Source organism: Rhyacophila brunnea, unplaced genomic scaffold (genome assembly GCF_057557595.1).
Source record: "Rhyacophila brunnea isolate RB1 unplaced genomic scaffold, BYU_Rbru_1.0 scaffold_10, whole genome shotgun sequence".
Taxonomy (NCBI): Eukaryota; Metazoa; Arthropoda; class Insecta; order Trichoptera; family Rhyacophilidae; genus Rhyacophila; species Rhyacophila brunnea.
In genome coordinates this window covers 31,065,410-31,081,918 of record NW_028232752.1, presented here as the reverse complement: position 1 = coordinate 31,081,918, position 16,509 = coordinate 31,065,410, and the positions used below count along the sequence as shown (strand labels likewise).

The 16,509-nt window shown below is 29.0% G+C and overlaps 2 long non-coding RNA genes across 2 annotated transcripts in view; one reads left to right on the top strand and one right to left on the bottom strand.

The window, feature by feature from the left end:
• LOC147079087 (uncharacterized) overlaps positions 1-16,509 on the top strand; it is a 604,843-nt gene that overhangs the window by 565,145 nt on the left and 23,189 nt on the right. The window lies entirely within an intron of this gene.
• Positions 5,707-7,376, bottom strand: LOC147079088 (uncharacterized). The gene is made up of 3 exons (XR_015070869.1): positions 7,312-7,376; positions 6,728-6,919; positions 5,707-6,312 (listed from the first exon to the last, which is right to left on the bottom strand). It is a non-coding gene; the product is annotated as an uncharacterized LOC147079088 (long non-coding RNA).

Here is a 16,509-nt window from a genome sequence, read left to right as displayed (position 1 = left end):
GTCAAAATAATTCTTATATTAGCAAGTGAGTGGAAACTTTAGAATAAAAAAAAAAATTTTAAATATAAAAAATGGCAAGCACTATTGTTTTGATTTTCGTAGAACCCTTGCACGAATACGTAGTACCACAGTTTTGTGTTAATACCTAACAGTGGTTAAACAAAATACTAACACCGAAACACTAAAACATAACAATAAAACTTTTTAAGTATACTTACAGCAATTGCCAGATTAAACACTTTGCAAAAGTAAATTGTATATTTAATTTTTTTAAATGAACTTTTCTTCGAGATATAGAGTTTACACCCAAACGATGTCTTCTTTAAATATCCATAACACTTTAATACCTGGCCTTGGTTAAGACATGACAGATTGTACATATTAATTACGCCAGGCACTCTACGTTCAAAGTTTTCCATATCAAGAGAACTACACAAGGTTTTCATATGCGGTCTTCATTCCAAGGTAAAACTTTACCAGAGAATTATAATGTAGCTTCAAAAATATCTGAAACTTTCCAAAACATTCGCGTATTATGCTCGATGTGCGTTCAACAGCCAGTCGTGAAATTAGCTAGGAATAAAACTTAATAATATATCACATATTATGTGTATATCATAGTAAACTGTTTTCATATTGCAGCTTTAATACGACAATATGTTATCAAGCATGTTTGCATTTTAGCTAGGTATCTAATGAATGTTATCTTATAATATTATATTATTCATATACCTACACACTACATACGACACTATCCATATATTATAATTAACCTAACTGAACCTCTCGTAATTATATAATTATGGTATTATTAAAAATAGACAGTATAATCATTAGTTACACCTTTAGTTACTTTTTAATGGACGTCGGAAAACTATTAGTCATGATTTCATTTCATTGGAATACTAATGTATTTGAAAGAAACTCGTCCATTATATTTTTTTTGCAAAACTTAAGTTTACATAAATAATACAGATACGATTTTAAACCGTTATATTAAAAAATGGGAGGCCAGGTACCGGACTAAATAATATGTCCCCTTACAAAATGACGTCGTTTCACAATAATTGAAAATCGACTATTTCAGAGCGCGATAAAAGATTTTTTGCAAAAGGTGGGACATTTGAAATTTATACAATTTTATCTGACATGTCTATATGAAACAATTATTATTCCGACCATAATAATGCGTCGATTTACAAGTCGCATCGATGTACATATTAATATCATGATGACGGCAACATAGTTGTATGTATAGTCAAAGTAATTTATAAATATTTTAATAATTTTGTTACATATTAGGTGTGTAATTCTAAAAAATTTAGCTACATGTATTATTAAGGGGGAAGGTGTTCCATGTCAGCTATTTTATGGTATTTTAGGAGGTTAAGTCTGAATCTTACGAAAGATTTATAGAAAAACTATTTATATAATTATGAAGCTTATTCATCGGCAAATATTTATGTTAAACATTTGATAACTGCATAAAGTATTTTTATGACGTAAAATAATATTCTTTGGAATCTTGAAATGTAATAATGGAGAACGAAGCCATATTTTTGTGACATTAATGGACTGTGTTGATAACCGTTTTTTCCACTAAATATTATGTCAAACCGTTTATTATAGATAGTTTTAATGTTATCAAACATAATGCAGTAAAATATATTCAGTATAATTATAATATTTGCAGTTTCTGTTGGCTCTAAATCTAACGGAATCGACTGGATATTTTGTTATTAAAATATGCGATAATTATATACATTCCAAATAATCTAAAGCTACGTATCAGAAGGGTTATTATTAATCATTGAAGAAATGATGAAATATCTTGTAAATTATAAATTTATAATACTAAATAAATACCTTTTAAAAACAACCATTTCACGAAATATTTGACCAACTTGAAGGTATGTTAGATCCGCCAGCAATTTGGCGAAAGATGTATGGAATTTGTAGCTGGTATTATTTTCAGTTTATATGACCAAAAAAATACGCCAACCTACGAGTATTGTACAAAAATATGTTTATAAAAGTGAATGCTACAAATTGAGCACAAAAATAGGTAAAACAAACATAAATTCGAACAAATTAATCAAAAGGAAAACATATTTTGACATTTGAGGACAAAACAAAAAAACATCTGAAGAAATTTGTACTTTCGTAAATTCTACGTAATGTCATACTAAATCATACATCGTAATTTTTAACACTGTTGCAACCATTTGTGCCTAATATTGCAACATAGCAATTAGTTTTCTGTCCCTTTCTATAACTATCTCCCTCTATATTCAAAATAATTATTATGATGAAGTATGTATTTTTTAAAATGTGATAGATTTTATTTCAGTGAAATATAGCGGATCGTCCAGTATTGCCATATCTACTAAAATATTATTGGATTGATATTTTAGTAAATAAGAGAATGAAGTTTTTCACCAGTACTATTAGTTTTACTATTTTTTATTTAATAAATAATACACATGAGGTTTTACGAATTTCACATTTGTTATTAAACATACTTACATAATTTAGAACACCCCAAACACATCGCGAAGTAAAAATATCTATATTTTTTACTTAGCCAAAATTATGAATCAACCTGGGTTAGGTACCTACTGATATTTATATTACAGAAAATTTAACTTTTACTAAATTATGAATTTGCGAGATTATAATAATACAGATGATTTTAAAGAATACTTTCATCAAATAACATAATAATGGATGCCTGTACTTACATAATATTTTCCAATGTAATTTTTTTTTTTTAAAATAACTTTAATTTCGAAACTTTAGCCTGGCAATACTATGAACGTCATTTATTTCAGCGGGAATGCGAAATTTTCATCCTCGGTTTTTGACATAGGTACCTAACAATATTATCACAATTATTTATATCGATTGTACTTACAAAAAATGCCACGAACTCACTATCCGATGGCTGGAAGTTCCAAAAAAAGACGTAGGAGAAAAGATGGAAATACTAATACATTAAAAACACAAAGGTTTGAAATTATTATTTTATAATTTGACATAATCATACATAGTTGAAAAAACCACATTTCACAGAAAATTTTGGTTCACAATATTTTTTTATCTTGCAAAAGGAAGTTTTGCGTATTACTTATTAATACACACAATTAAGTATAATGATCATTTGTACTTATATTTTTTTAATATTATGTTTGTGCCATGTCTTATTCGACATTAGTGTGTCTGTGACAAAAATTATAATCTGGTACAATAATTAATACCAGCTATACATTTTGTTTTCTGTTAACTATCTAACTATCTACTAAACTAATATTTTTGAATGTATTATAGTATTGATATATTGCCGAAGACTATGCCTGAGCATGGAAATCCTCAAAGCATACTACCTGAACCAGAATTTCATCCCACATTTGAACACGAACACGAAGAATTTATTATAGAAAATAAAATTGAAGATTCAAGCCCTAAATTCCGTGTAGAAGGCCGTAGAATTATAGACTTTTCATATTTTTTCCAACAACTTCAATTAATTAGCCACCATGATTCTCCATTTAATTGTAATTTATCACATTTAGAAATTTTTGGGGAAAATCGGGAAAACTTTAGTAGTACATTTTTTATCCAATGTAAACTTTGTGGTAAAAAATTAAAATTATATACCACTGAAATGAACGAAAACAAAATGAATCTCTGTGACGCATTTGTATCCAGTATAATCAGTATCGGCAGTGGATTTTCAAATCTGGAAGAAATGTGTTCTGCAATTGATGTACCATCGATTACAGCAAGAACATACAGAAAGAGTCAACAGAAGGTGTACGAGTGGTTTGAAGAAACCAAAAATAAGAGTATGGAAAACGCTGCGAAAGAAGAGCGACAACTTGCAATCGAAAATGGTGACGTCGATTCTTCTGGTATTCCCATGATATCAGTTGTTGCAGACGGCTGTTGGTCAAAACGTTCATACAGATGCAATTATTCCGCAGCATCTGGTGCTGCCACGATCATTGGTCAAAGAACCGGGAAGATTTTGTACATGTCAGTGAAAAATAAATATTGCGATTTGTGCGCTAAAGCTAAAAATAAAAATATCCCTGCTCAACAACATAAATGCTTCTTAAATTACACCGGTCCGTCAGCTGGAATGGAATCTACAGCAATATTAGAAGGCTTTAAAGAATCTATTAATACACATGGATTGATTTATTCAAAATTGATTGCTGATGGAGATTCCAGCACATACAAAAAAATTCTTGATTGTCACCCTTATCCGAATGTAACTGTCGAGAAAGTTGAATGTAAAAACCATTTAATTAGAAATTATTGTGGCAAAATAGATTTTGGATTGAAAAGATTGAAAAAAAGATATATCACTTTTATATGAATTGTCTACTGCCAGAAATAGTAGATCCCAGAACCAGTAGATCTATGAATATTAGAGAACCAGAAAGGCTAAATTTCTAAATTTTATTATACTTAATATATTTTCAACAAGTCTTTATTACATCACTATTTTATAGTTCATCAAGATATATCTAATTTACTAATATAGTTTACTGTTGCGAGACACCCAGAACAAGTGTAATTTTATGAAATTCAAAATAATATGTATACTTACATCTAAATAATGATACCTACAGATCTTGCTGGCGATTCCACTGTGCCATATTTTGTATAAGCATTCGTCTCTGCAGCCGTGGAGTTTGGTCCCGTGTAAAAAGTACATTTTGTTCTCAAGGTCAAAAACCAAATTGGTTGTGCCAATGGCTTATAACCATTCCTCATAAATGATTATAACTGATATCACCTCATAACTGATCAGTGCCACGCACGAGTTAACTCGCGGGATCTTTTAAACGTCATAACTTCTGAATGAACTGTTTGTGTATATTTTTTTAACAATATTTATCATTTTAGTGTGAAAATATTCACGTTAAACATGTTGATTTGGTAAATTTTCACAAATATTTATCATTCTATTCTTATTTCATGTTTTTTAAGGGATTCATTTTATTCCAAAAATAGCTGACCTACAAGTACCCACCTAGTAAAAATTGGATTTGGATTGGATAGAATTTCCTAGTAGAAATTCCAACTGAACAACATGACGCTTTCTATATTATTTACTGTTAGTTTTTAAATTGTATTGTATTGTATTTGAAATAAATAATGTATTATACACATAGAAATCAATAGATATATAAAATAGATATCACAGTTTAAAAATCAGAAAGATCAATGCATATTACCATTGTTTATGTTACAATATAAAACAACATTTATCATTGAACGTAGGTACCAAGAAAAATAGACTTCATTAAAATGTGTCAATATAGTATATACCCGATATAATTATATAAATTATTATATTGTTAATTACTCTGTGGGGTCCATATATACTGCTTCAATTGTAATTTAATTTTACAGTATAATTATTTATGTTAAGTACTTGATTTACTTATTATATGTACAAATGTAATATACTTACCTACTTATTAGGATATATCTTGGTGAATTTTAAAATAAGAGGAAATTAAATGGAGCTTATCGTGTCTAAGTAGATGTCAGCCGTTGTTAAGTCTTATATAAATATTTATACATTATTAAATTGTTTTTCTGTTTTTTATTGATGTAAAGACATGGCATGTATTCAAAGTAATAACAAATTAGCTGTGTACTATTTATTTAACTTATATTAAAACCCCAAGATTGATTTCGTCTTGCGACATATTTTATTCTTCTAAGTTTTACTATGACATTGTAATATGAACCATGGATATAGTATAGTACTTAAAAAAATCAAAACTGGTAATATATTATTTCAATATTTAATTGTCAATTTTCATTTGAAGTCAGCATTTAATTACTGGTATAACACATAATTATTAACTGTTATCTACAACTTCAGATGGACAAATTAATTGATATATCATATTATCAGTTTTCATTTCCTTTCAACAATGTATTCATTCTAGCAGTTATTTTGAATATCTTACTAGTTTTTATGTCATGGCACCTTACAAAGGCTCCGAGCAACCGTATACTGAGCTTCGAGAACAGATGTTTACGACGGATACTGGGTGTGCGGTAATTTTAGAAGTAACGGGAGATAAAAGAACGCACCAAATAGCCTCCCATCACGCTGAGAGTGAATACGCAACTTTGTACCTGGCCCGGCCACGTGCTGCGGGTGCCTGAAGAGAATCCCAATCTGGTTTGCCTGTTCTTCAAGCCAACCGGATTCCGGCGTTCTGGATGGCCGCTAAACACTATCTATATAGCATATCTGGCAGAGTTACGGGCTGCTAGTATGACCTGTAACGATGCAAAAAAACTAGAGTGACAGAGATTCTTGGAGGCGCGGCATTGTATCCATATGCTGCAACTAAGATGCGGATATAGCCGAAGAGAAGAAGTAATATACAGCATCTAGAAAACTTAAAGCCTTTGAAATGTGTGTGTATAGATACATGCACCTTTCATTGGTGTTGGAAAGACAATTTTTCTAATATCAAAGTGATATTGAGGCTGAAAAAGACAAGACTTGGAGAGTAAGCTCTACCAAATGACATACCTAATATGATACAAGTAACTGATATGCATAATTATATTATATTTTATATTACGAATCAAAATAGCAACTTTTATATCATTATCGATAATAAATTTAGTGCAAAAATGTTTTTATAAAATTGTTTTATTTTTTAAACATTAGTCACTTTATATTTACCTTGTGTAATTGTACTATTAAATCTATAAAATGGGTGTATATGCTTGATGGTCGACGTCATAAATCACGCCATGTTCGAAACGTATGCCGAAAGTCGGATTTATTTCATTATTAATTAAAAGATTTATTTCATTCCATCTTATTCATATGAAACCGTCGACAAGCAAAGATCTCGGTAGACATTTTCTCCATCTGCAAAAAACATAACATAGGAACTGTTAATAGTGTGATTTTTAATCTTTTATAGTTGGCGACTGTTTGAAGAGTGGTAATTAAAACGGATTAGTGATAATACAAAGCATCAAAAAAGATTGATTAACTAAAATAAAGTAATCAGGTAGGTAACATGTTTAATAACAACTAGAACGCCTTAGATTATATCAAACAAATATATATGAAATCACAGGTTTTATATAATTCTGGAATGAATGTAACTAACCTCAAAAAAAGGATTGTATTACGTCGGAATTATGAAACATTGAAAGTATGTATAGACTAAGAAAACAATAAATAAACACTTGAATAATATATGCAAAACACACAGAATACTACGATAGTAATAAATAACATAATATTGTACTTACAGATAGTGTTTCTTATTCCTGATATAAAACACAATTGTTTTAGGTACCTTGCAATTTGCAAACATAATATTTGACAGCACTGACAGCAGAGAGATTTTTATATTAGTCTATGGCCAAAAATACGGATTTATTTGGCCGGCTAAAAAAAAGATTTTAATATAGCAAGAACATTTTAAATATGCGACAAATAAATAAAAGTATATATAATATAGTTGTTAAAAAAATCTGTGTACATTATAAAATATATTTAATATTATAAATACATATATTTTTTAAATTTATGTTATAATTTGTAAACGACGAAGCACGTCAGCTAATACGCATAGTAAATGTTTAAACTTCGGTAATCAAATTCGAATGTGACAGAAAGAGAAAGAATAACTTTTTAATCATATAAGCATGCGTAAAAGAGATGTAACATAATATCACTTTCACTTTAAAAATCATACCTAGTATTCAATGTCATAGTTCAACTTTAAATGAAAAAACAGAAACTCTAGGTAAGCATGTGTGCCCTTAAGTAGAAAATATTACAAAATTGATTCATTTTTTTTCATAATATTTATGTTTTATAAAATTATTGCATTAGCTAATAATATAAATCAGTCATTTATAATCTATATTATTTGGGAACTCATAAAATATTTTCTAAATTCACAAAAAATCCTGATATTATATGTTGTATTACTTTTTTAACTGCATTAAAAGAAATTCATATACCTAATAGGTAACAGGCAGAAACGTCGGTAACATGTATTACTGTCAGCTGAAAATTCCTTGCCGCTGCAAATATTCCACACCTCAACAAAATTTCCTCTTCCAAGCAAAATTCTTGACGCTTTAATAATAACTATCACGAGAATATTAAATATGTGACATAAACTTTTCTTTTTCATTATTTAATAAGGCTCGTCAAAATTCTTATTTTTGTTCTGTTACAAAAGACGTGCCAAGTGTATTTCACAAGTTTTGCGAATCTCTTGGAATACTAGTGGGAAATCATTTACGTAAGAACAAACCCGGTTTTAGTTCAAACTACCAATCGCCCAAGACTTAATTACTAAATATATGAGAGGATAATAGAGTGTAAATATAACGTCGAACTTGGTTGAATGGCTCGAAGAGAGAGTTTATTATTTATCGATATAATAATAAATAAATACAAAAAGATGATAGGGTATTGTTATAACCGCGGGTACGGATTTACTTATAAGATTGACTATTTTGAAAAGACTGGGAACAAGTGAGTGACCGTGATCGAGTGAGAAGTGACTTCTTATCAATCGACCTTCGCTATGTATATAAAAATAAATCAATACATTACAAAAATTACTGTTTATCTAGATACTAGGTTAATTAATCATACCAAATCATTGTTGATCTAGGTTATTATTGAGAAATCTGCTGATTGCAGTGTCTTGCGACTACGAGGTGTTTTGATGAGCAAGTATGAGATATTCGATTACTTGTCACATATTGATTATCGTTATATGTATATAGATATCTCTTAATTCATTGTATTACTATGGACTACATTTGGATAGAAATATTCTGGCATTTACATTCAATTCTGATTAGGTTATCTCGAAAAAAATCTTTAAAAAACGTGTATTAGCTTCCGTATATTTCAAGTGTTTTCTTTTATTATACCTACATACGCGAAATATAAGAAAAACCACAATGCTAAATTTTCTAGAAGATGTAAATATTATCTACATATGGAGCCTATGTAATAATAATACATAATAGCACGTAATAAAAATAATAATTGTTTGTAATAAAAATACTATTACTTCCATTTGTTTAACCCATTTATTCAGGCTGTGGAAAATGGGAGAATAGTTAATATAAAACAGAGTTTCCCAATAAAATTATGTCATGAACCATTTTATATGTTGTCCAATATAAATGAACCTCTTTAATATTTTTTTGCGTAGCACATATGAATAAAAATTCACAAAATAGGTACGTAAACATAATATACACAGAGAAATTATTATTTTTGTTTTCTTTCATGTCCCTTAAATTTTAAGTTAATACAACTTGTTTACAAAAATGTTTCGTGGAGAATACAGAAAGTTACCAGTCATACAAAGCTATTTGTAGATTGTTTTCTTTTATTTAGGTTGTACGAGTCAATTTTATTTTAATGTAATGTTCTAAGTAAGAGTTTAGGACAATCTGTGCAGGAAAAGCGACCCAACCCAACTATTACCTTGTCCTCCAGACAGAATGTACCTACAACATGTTTAACTTGTAATTCGTATTATTATTTTTCTTTTTTGTGAAACCTTAAGAGCATACATACGTGAAATAGCAAATAATTTTCAACAGTAGGTAGAACAAAATTTCGCAGTCGTTGCCAATCGGAGACTGACAGTCGAGGTGTAAGCACGTCAATTTGCTTTGTGATGGCGTCGGAGGAATAATTATATTCTTAAATTGTGTAAAGATGACTAAAAACGTTCCGCATGTACTTGAAAAAGAAAACATGTCAATGAATATACTATTATTATTACGAATATAATAATAAACATAACATTAAAAGGACGCATGCTGGATTTTTATGACAAATTATATTTCGTTCGGCTCGCGTCATTTACACAATCCGCGCATCGCCTAGTCAAGATCTTTTTAGACCATGCCTCAGCTGAAGTATGGCCTTAAAGTTTACCACGCAGAGAAACTTTGAGAAACACTAGGATAGAAAACAAAAATGCTAGATTTATTGCCTTAATCTATCCACTGCCAGCTGACGGGCTCTCCAAGCTGATTCAATTTCTGTCAGTATTGTGCATTTCATTATCACGTATTTATGTAGAAATGAATTATTTTTACCTTCTGATTATCAATGAATGACTAACTAACTACCTAAGTAACTCTTACATCACATCCGTTAATTTCCTTACCCAATCATAGATATTTTCCGTTGTAATTATGACCAGCATCCATACCTCGTTATAAAAGTTGTAAAATTTCTCTTTTGCTTATACAAAGAAGAACAATATGTTGATATTATTAATGAAAATTAAGTACATTGAATTAAAACAGCTTAATTATATTTTTGACATTTTATTTTCACTTTTATAATTTGTCTAAAATTGGAACCAGTTAGCAGAGCATCTGTCTCCATTATCCTGACTCGGTCGATAAATTACCATATGTTTGCTTCAGTGCGACATCTGTTGGTAGCCCATCCCGCCAGGTTGCGTCGCTAATTCCTGTTCTACTCTAAATTGCATACAATTAAAGTAGTAAGATTTACATAAGACACGTGACAAATAAAGGAAACATTGTTACAAGCGACATGCCTTAATTATTCCAAAACAATTTAATCAAGAGTTTAGAACGTTAGAGATAAGCCAAAAATTATCCGAATCATTAGATAGGTAGTAAGTAAGTTAAGTCTTTAATTATTAATTATTTCGCCAATTAAATTAGTTCTGCAAAATAAGGTATTTATATGGAAAGGGGAGGTAAGTTTTTTTTTAATTATTTAAAAATAAGTTTTTTTCATGTTTTAACACTGCAACGTACTCGTACCATGGGCCCCAATAATATTAATGTATTGAAAGAGTGGTGTAATCAATAATATAAGTAACATCATCACAAACACTCTAGCTTTGAGAAAATTACATAAATATATTGTTACTTTACCGGGGATCGAATCCGGTGCACTCAAATGAAAGGCCAGCGACTTAAATACTATGCTGACTACGAATAATAATAATGGTGAACGTTTTGCGTAAATCAGATAAAGCCTGACGTTTGATTCAAACAAAATTTCTCACAGTAACATAGATGTTTTCATACAAAGTTGTCTAAAACTAAACCTACTTTTAGCTGTCCTGAAAAGTATAGAATATGTTAAACTTTTCTCCCTTTTCCTATCGCATATAGAATTAGAATACTAATAAACGAAAAATCATTATCGCTAAAAATCAGAGCGTATAGATGTCGGTAGAGATAGATTAACCCCCTTGGACCTTACCCTTACGTTAGATTAACACACACATTTAAATAAAAATAGGATTAAAATACTATGCTAAATATGGGATATTAATTATAATGTGGTCATAATATATTATAATAGTTATTCTATCTTTGTAATATTATTAAAATTAAAATTTAATGTCAATTCTAAATCAATTTTTATTTGTTTCTTTGTTTTCGACTGTTATTTTGTTGGGGTTGGCGATCTGAAATATTCGACATGGAAACTTTAAAATAATAATTTAGAGTAAATTAAAATCTAAAATGCTCCCAGGGTGATCGATATGACAAAACGGCCGACTGTAAATCCGTGAATGAACAAAAATGAAAATATATTTTTTTGTTCAGTGTTTGTCTGATTCAGTGCAATAACCTGATAGATTACGCGAATGACTTATTCTTATATATTATTATTAAAAATAGTCGTCATATAAAAATGTTGATATAACCTCCACCGCTTGAAGGTCTATAATGTGATCCATCATTTGAGAGTGAAAATTTAATAGTCGTTTACATTTTACATTAATTTACATCTGACATACGATCATGATCGTGGTGATCCATTTTTGGAATTGCTACGCCGAAAATAAAATTCGTTCATTCAAGCACGCTTCCATATTGAGATTGCTAAGCTAAAATGACATATTATAAGACAATTGGCAACTTTACAAGGCGGAATTTTATAGTAAGTTTAAAAGTTTAAATTAGTACTAATTTTTATGAAAAACATGATAAAAATAGAGATATTTTAATGTTTTGTTAGTTACAATACGTTCTCAAAAAGTAATAAATAACATATTATTGTATTAAACTACTAAAAATAAGACAAATTCTACCATGTCCACAACAATAATTCAATACGATAGTATTTTACTTTTTGCTCAACCCCTTTGGCTAAGCAATAACGGCATGATCGTGGTGTTAACTTTAGAAGGCTGTGTGTATTCTTTTCCAAGTCACATTGATATTTAAAAATTCATTTCATTTATAATTGCCGCTCATACAAAATGTATGATTAAGTTTTATCTTTTCTCATTTTAAATCTATCAACGTTTTAAAAAATGTATTCAAATTGACAATTTATATCATTTTAAGATATCGGTTTTCAAATGTTTCTAAAGTCCCATCACCGCAAACTTTTGCACGATATAAGCTTTCTAAAGCTCTATAATATACATTTAGACTAAGTATAACTGTAATAGTAATTGTTTACTGTACCAATAAAGCCTTCAGGTAGACAATTATTGTTACTGTATCGTACAGAAGAGTTTTGTTGTTATTCGAAACCTCTTTACAAAAATTAGTATAACTGTGTAATCTTTTATAAATAAAATATTATAAGATATAATATACAATAATTTGTAATACGTTAGTATTTCAATTGATTCCAATCAAGTTACATAGGTAAAAGGTATAGGTAAAAATGTTAAGTCCTTTTGGTAGTTATTTTTGTAGCCTGCAATATATGGCGACGTATATTTTGTAACCACGAGTATACGGCGATAAGAATGTCTATACATTTTTTTCTCAGGTAACACTTTGCTTTGCTCTTTAAAGCAAGTCACTATGTCAAAAGACTCATAATATAACTTTCTATAAAAAGGCGACCACTGCAATAATTATTTTGACTTTCTATCACTATCGCACCTGTACGAAACATGAATCCGTCTCGCTTACTCTCAGCGTCTACAATTTAACGTAGCAGGTGTACGCAACTAGTGCTACGGGATCGATTTTTAAATACGTATTTTGAAGGTTACGTAGAGTTCACTTTTTATTTTGTTAACCAGTGGTGTCAGACGAACATTATTTGTTAGTCATTGTTTTTGCAACGTGACAAATGTTTTTCCAGACAAATAAGACGTGGTTCAAACTCCTAATACTTATTTAAAGATAATATTAGATTTTCTAGACAGATAGAAGAAAATAAACTTTTCATTATAATTAATACATTCGTCGAAAAAAAAGTCCTTTCTGTTCAATAATTGAAAAATAAAAATATGCTTTTCAATTTATTATATTATTCAACTCACTGTTACAAATAATGTAATGTAATTACATTGGCAGGTCTTAATTTTTATTTTATTTTTCTTCTAAAAACAAATTTCATTGATAAAGATAATATGAATTGAGTTGAATATAATCAAATAAAAAAATATCTATAATTTTATATACCTATACAGCTACACGAGAAACGTCTCATCTGTTACTACATTTTTTAGACTGTGATTGAATTTATTAGAACAGCTTGAAATTAATGAAAAATTTAATTATCTATTTTTTTTATTCAAACGAATAGTTAATTTAATTATTAGCAACTTCAACAAACAAAAATCTTAAAGTGATCCGTGACGTCAGTCAGTAACTAAGGTAATTTAATATTCACCTTGATTTAAAATACAAAAGCCGATTTCGAATAGTAACGCATTTTAGAAAGCGTTTCAAAAAGTATTGTAAGGACCATTAATTGAAATTTGTCGCAATTAGATAAGATTCCTATAGTATAGTGATCAATGCACGCTGGCATGAATCCCGATAGTTGCAGGTTCGAAGCCTGCTGGGTGTCGTATTTTTTTTTCAATAAAATATTTTTTCTATCGGTTATTTATATTTCTCATAAGTGTTTTGAAATTATGACTGTTTAATGAAGAATTATCCAAAAATAATAATAAAGAAAAACCTCAGTATATACACTTCACTTTTATTAAGATTAGTATGCAAATCAATATATAAATTATTGTGAAGTGGGTCCCATTTGTTAATTTTCCGGTAAGATAAACATACAATTGTATAAAAATGTGAATTTGTTACATATTTATGTAACGAATAACGTTATTATTACATTATTTTTATGGTCATATTTATTATTAAAATTAAGTTTTCAATTGTTTACCGTGTAGATTTTTGACTAATTCATCGTTTTAATAACTTTTTAAAAACATCGAATTTCATAAAAATATAAACGTGTAGGTATAACTTGAAATCCTCTTTTTTATCATTTTTTTGATTTAACATTTTTTTATCAATTTATATCAATCATGTAAATTATCAAACAAATGTCTCAAATTCCCAAGCTTCGTATTTTTTCGCTAGATGCCTCTGCTGGTATAAGGATCCCCCTTAAACGATTTTAGTTTTTACGAGAAATGGATATTAGCTACTTGCTCAACCTATTAGGTTTATATTCTGGGACCAAAAGTACATTTAAAAACAACTGTGATTTTTTTTCACACTTGATTTTAATCCGGAAACTGTGACATTATAAGCTGACACGTTACCCGTTCGTCCATACTATTAAGCATTAAATAAAAAATAATATACTTAATTAATAAGAAGTTTTTTTATGACAATTATTATAAACAGTGTACATAAATTACATACTATAATAATATGGTAAACGAATATTTTACTTAAAGTATTTAAAATTATTTTTCTGTTCTTTAATGTTTACTTTTTGAATAGGTAATATCATTATTTTATAATTTTATTATTAATAATATTTTCAACGAAAGCGGTTTTAATTTTTTTTCTTCTACATGTGCGAGAGAAAAATTTACACAGAAGATTTAATCTAATATTATTTTACAGATTTTCGTATTATTTTAATGGCTTTTTTTAACTAGCTTATAATCTCTACCACGTTTATGTTATTATTCACAAACGGACGGAATTAAATGCCCATTTAAAACTTTCTGAGAAAAGTTTGCTCAACGACAGCTCGAATGATTAACAATCCCTGTTAGCTTAAACGGTCATATTACACTGAAAAATTAAAATATATATTTAAACGAAAGTATAAGACTACAATTCAACAATCAACGTCAAATCATTATGATGAATTAGTCGACATTTAAATTATTCTTTTGTAATATTAACAATTTTATGACCTGATTATATATATATAAGTATTATAATTATCGCAGTCCTGGAACCCGACTGTGGTATATATGAAAAATCATAATTTTGTCATAATCAAACCTGTAGCGATCATGCCACTCTGCATTAAATTATTAGTGATATACACTTTAAGCTGTAGGTTTTTTTTTTATTAAAACAAAACATTAGCAATAATAATTATCAGCGTTTCTTCAATAATAACTAGACCAGTGATGTTTGTTTTTTTACTGAGAATTACGACAATATTTATAGTAATTTATATGTACTATATTTAATAGAAATAAGAATAACAATTTATGAATACATACTTCACTCATCGAGTCCGTCATGAGACGTAAGTACTGCTATTGTCACGAGTTCTTCACTCGGCATAGTACATCCGTTATTCCATTCGAACCAGGTCTCTCAGTCATTCTTATAATTAATCTCATGATCATATCTATCTTATCAGTACATCATTACCTCGCGTTTATAATCACACGCCATCATCTTTCCATTATTAATTGTACTAAGTGTATTTTTGTATCAGCCAATAAGCCAAGCAACAACGACATTTCACCTACCACCACCTCATCATACCTCCAAAAATCTAAAGTTTTTTGCCAAACTATAAAACATAGGATAGACTATTTCATAGAGATAGAGATAATTTGGTGAAATAAAAACAATATACCTAGAAATCACACAAATTGAACTATGTTTGACACTAACTTGGGTAGATGGGGTAAGGTTATATGTTACACGTTTTAAACCACGGATATAGGTACTATAGTAACATACTAAGTACTTCAGTACAGTCTACTGCAGTGCATACCGATAATTCGATTAGACCGTATTTTTATGAATAACACTGTACTATTTTGAGATACCACAGTCTATATGGGGACTGAAATGGGAGAAGGGTGACTTTTAGAAAGAGGTAGGCTGTGGAGATCTGAGGAAAAAGCACACTACTTGTCAGATATACTTCGGGAAATAAGAAAATAATACGATATTACTACTAGTAAAAACGACACACTAACTCAATGAAACTTAAAAAACTCAAAATAAAATATATTTTTATTTTTAAAAACAATCTATATTTATTACTTAATATGCGATTAAATGACATAGAAATATTTTTGTTTAAATTATCTAATTATTAATTATTTTGGACAAAATGCAGTCATGACAACAATATTATGCGCGACGGTTTTAAGCTCTGCGATAGGAGCCTACAATATTTCATACAATTCAATAGACTGACTGAGGTTACGTGACGTAAAGTGCATACAAAAAATATCACAATTCTTTGAGAAATAATCCAAA